Here is a 4,962-nt window from a genome sequence, read left to right on the forward strand (position 1 = left end):
GTTAAGGCACTTGCCTGTGAAGTCTAAGGACCCAGCTTAGAGTCCCCAAGTAAGCCAGATGCACAAGGTGGTACGTGCATCTGGAGTGGCTCCTGGAGGTCCTGGTGCATCTATTCTCTCTATTTACCTCTCTAGCAAATAAATAAATAGATAAAAATAAAATATCTGAAAAAGAAAGTTTTCCCCTAGTTAATTTATTCATACATCTATATAAGCAGTGTTTACTGAGAACTCATGGCTTCCAAGGCACGAAGTGGGAAGAAGAGACACATGATGAAGTCATTGTAGAACACTGGTTAACTGCTGTGCTAGGGACACACACAGGGCTGTAACAGAGACAATGACTGACTTTTGCCCATGTGCCAAAGGAAATTAGGGAAAGCTCTGAAAGAGAAAACCATACTTGAAGTTGGCCTTAAAGAGGAATTTGGCCAGACAGGGAAGTGGAAGGAAAGCATTCTAAGCAGAGGAAGGGGCCTGAGAATAATGTTTGGAGGCCTGTCCTGAGAGCAGCAACAAGTGAAAGTACGTCTGTGGCAGAAGCAATGGTCCAAACTCAAACATCTTGAGGCTGCTCCCTCCAGTACAACTTCCTGGATGCTCTCAGAGCATAGTGCCTCTACCCTTGTAGTCCTGTTGCTCCAATATTTGGTATATGATGTAAGATTTCTTTTGTCTATTGTTCTTCTTAGAGTAAGGACAATACTTCATGTGTGCTTCTCAACCCTCCACTTTGGTGACTGATTAAGGTAATCTTTGGTGTGTAGCAAGTGCTTAAAATGAATCACTGAGCAGTAGACAGATGACCTTTTGCCTCCATCTTTTCAAATACAAGCTGAACAGCCACATAGAAAGATGGCAAATCCTGAAGGAGGCTGGCTGAAGTACTTTGATATATCAGTGGTACAAGAACTCATATGCAGTAACCCCAAACTATCTTTTGAACCCTTTTTCAAAGTCAAAGGCAGATCTAGCACTTGTGCAGAAGCAGACTTTCTGCAAATAAGCCCTACTATGGCCCCGTCAGACCTCTCCACACTGAAAAGCTTGCCATGTTTACTAAGCTCCTGAGAGCACTAAAGTCTGAAGTAATCTCTCATGTCTCATTAATCTCCAGTGTTTGAAGGAATTGCTGATGTATAATAAATCTCCAGTCTCTGAAGGTTTAAGCCACACAGACGTGTTGTTTCAGATGACTAATGACAGACAGGAGCTTGCCATTCTATCACCCAGTCCACAGATGGGAAAGACATCCAGGTCCAAAGCATGAACCAGATTCTTTCCTGGGATCCTTGCTGCTATATTCTAAGTGCTCTGTCATAGTGAAAAGTGGAAAATTTATGAATGGAAGTCCCAGTAATACACATTGAAGGATTGCTTTAGAGTTAGGATAGATCAGGGGAATTTTTCCCCTCATTAAAGGAAAAGACCTGGAGGTTCATTCATTCATTCAACATATGTTTATAAAACTTGCAATGTGTCCAGATTTCTCCTAGAAGCCAGAGAGATAGTGATGGGCAAAAGAGACAGGGTTTCGGCTTGTATGGAATATGTTTATAAACAGAAGGCAGGCCATCTAAATCCTTATGTTTTTTAAAATTATCCTTATTTATGTAATTTATTTGCAAGCAAAGAGATACAAACAAAGAGATGGAGAGACAGACAGACAGAGAGACAGGGAGAACGTATGGGCATACCAGAACCTCTAGCCACTGCAAACAAACTCCAGATACATCTGGCTTATGTGGGTACTGGGAAATTGAACCCAGATCATTAGGCTTTTCAGGCAAGTGCCTTAATCACTGGGAAATCTCTCTAGCCCTAAATTCTTAAGTCTTACCTCTCTTTATTGAATATTTATTGTATAATAGGCATTGATATACTTGAGATAAGTTGAATGAACTATATATGTTCATTCAAGTGTGTTCCTTATTTGGGCAATAATGATAAATGATTAGGACATGGGGTTGGAATTAAGGGATTTGAGTTCTGCCTGGTTTTACATGTGATCTAAGAAAACAAATTCCTTCCTCGTTCCTTGGTTTTCAAATGAACAAAACTAGGAGAGTGGTAAATGCTGCTTTCCTGGGGCTTTGATGGGCACACACATGTGGAACAACTCTAAGCCTTTGCATGTGCCTTTCTTACTCACTGGATTGTTCCCCCGAGTTGTTTACAGTTTGTTAGAAGTTTTAACCTGATTAGAAAATGAATGTTATCATATGCCTTTTCTGCATCTATTGTGGTGACTATTTAAACATCTTCTTCTTTAAGCTGTCCTAAAGGTAAGCCAGTTCAAATATACACACTTTCCTCTGGGAGACAGAAAAGTAAAAGACATCGATTTCAGGTTGGAAATTACAACCACTTAAACACTGACAGCTAAATTACAGATGTTAAGTTACACAGGAAGTATCGGCTGACAAACAAGCTATATGCTTTCAAAAAGCACAGGAAGATCATAAAGCTGACCTTAGAAGACAGTTGAGTGCTCCTACACATGCTCCACAAAAGCCCCTTCTGTCTAGTCTTCAGATGTATTAGAAATTCCAAGTGTTCTCTTACCTAGTAGGTACAGTACAGTGTCCCCATGTGCATATATATGATCCACAATACTTTCAGGGCCCAAGAACACGCCAATACAAGTTTCTATTAAGAGCAAAAGAAAATGACTATAAAATAATGAATACATAAAGATGGACTCAGTTTGGGTTATATTTACTTTATGTCAATTCAATTGTAAAATTTAATTTATGTTGTTTTCTAATAAAAGGAGAGACCAAAGGAGGCAAAAGTGCTGATGTCACATCAAAGACATAGGACCTTAGAAACAATTATCTGCTTAATATGGTGGCTGAGCTGGCTCTATATTAGTTTCTTTTCTTATTTCTGTGACCAAATACTGTACAAGACCAACTTTAGGTAAAGTTTATTTTGATTTACAGTTTGAAAGAGTTCCATACATCATGGTGGGGAGCATGGAGGTGACAGCACGAGACTTCCTGGTCACACCAGGGTGGTCCAGGAAGTGGACAAAGATGAATGCTGGTGCTGAATCTCAGTGTGATTTCTCCTTGTCCCTTTCTTATTCAATCTGGGTTTCCAATTCATGGGATGGTGCCACCCACATTCAGGGTGTATCTTTCCTCCTCAGTCAGTTCTCTCTGGAAGCCCTCACAGATAGGCTGAGAAGTGTGGCTTCTAGGTAATTCTGAATCCTGTTAAGTTGACAGTGATGATGAACCACTTCAGTGTCTAAACACATAGTCTTGTGAAGGGTGTTTGTGCTAAGACATGGTTTTTAGATATTATTTATATTGTTTTTGTGTAGTTAATATTGACTGTCAACTTGACATGCTCTAGAATCACCTAGAAGACAAATATCTGAACATGTTTGTGAGGGAGTTTCTAAATTAGGTTGAAGTGGAGAGGACTCACCATAATTTTGAGCAACATTGTTCCATGATCTGGGAACCTGGGCTGAATAAAAAGGAAATAATTCATCAAGAGCATTTCTTTCTCTCTGCTTCCTGAATGCAGATGCAATGGATCAGTTGCCTTAAGCTCTTACCGCCATGACTTTCCTGTCATGGTGGATTGTAACCTCAAATTGAATCAAAATGAACCCTGACTTCCTAAAGTTACTTTTGTCAGGTATAAAAAAATGAACTAACACAATATTATTTTAGCCAGATAGCGGCTGAGACTAACAGACCTTTCATGGATATACTCCTTTCTTCTTGCTGCTTCCCCTGGCTCTTTCTCTCTATAAACTTCTTTTATGGACCCAAGGGTTCCCAGACTCCATAACTCAGTATCAGATACATCACTGATGCTCAGTCTTTGTGAATCTGAGTTCAAATTCTCGGGAGCAGTCCCCTAGTGCATCTTTAAGTTCGGTGTTCACAAGCATAAGCATCTCTCTGGCACATTTCTCCCTATGGCCCTGCATGCCCCTCAGCCTCCATGGCACATATCATTTCCCTTCTGTAAAACACGCTGGAGAAGCTAATGAAAAGTTTTCTACTACAGTTCTTTTGTTAGCTTGTTCTGAGACAAGGTCTTGCTATTATGTAGCTCAGGCTGGCCTTACAGCCACTATGCAGCTCAGGCCAACCTTGAATTTGCAATCCTCTTGCTTTAGCCAACTGCTGGGATGAAAGGTGTGTACCTACATGCAAAGCCAAGTTTTAATATGAATAAATTACATTCATGACAGAAAACAACCATAGGAAGAATAAGCCTTGCAGTAAGTAGTGGGTGGCCTTGCTACAATTATGTTGGTGTAATTTTCATGTTTTGAGTTGTAACTTTGCACATATTCAACATGTGGGAAACAGAAGGCTCCTTCTCAGGAAATGCCACTTGTAGAGACTACTTCCAGTGGATGCTCTCTCAGTTAAGTCACACTGCATAATTGGACAGGACTCCTGCTTGGAGACTAAGCCATTCTCAGCAGATGAACACAGCTTCCCACCCTCCCCCAACAGAACCATTTCAGCTCAATGGTGACATATCTGAGTAAGTACCTACATCACATACATTTCCTGTCACTGTGGTATTGTAATAAGCCTCTTTCATTAATAATTACACATTAAGAACATCTGAGTAGATGTGATTTTAATACCAAGTTGAGCTTTATTTAATTATCACACTGTCACATACCTTTCTACATTTGTAGAATTTTAACACTCACTAAGCACAATATTGTTTCATTCTGAAGAAGTGTGATAAGAACATGGTGATTTGACTGTACTAAGACATTTACAGTCTATCTCAAGATGAACTCTGAGATATAAAAACTGTTATCTGTCACATTTGCAAATGATATGTGTCACTCTTATTTAAATTGACACACAGAAAGTCTTCAAGTCTTTCTTGATCAAAAGATCAAAAGAAAACCTTTGAGCAAGAAAAGAAGGAAGGAAGTAAGAAAATGACTAATCAACAATATTTTCCTTT

The sequence above is a fragment of the Jaculus jaculus genome, chromosome 3, assembly GCF_020740685.1.
Source record: "Jaculus jaculus isolate mJacJac1 chromosome 3, mJacJac1.mat.Y.cur, whole genome shotgun sequence".
Classification (NCBI taxonomy): domain Eukaryota; kingdom Metazoa; phylum Chordata; class Mammalia; order Rodentia; family Dipodidae; genus Jaculus; species Jaculus jaculus.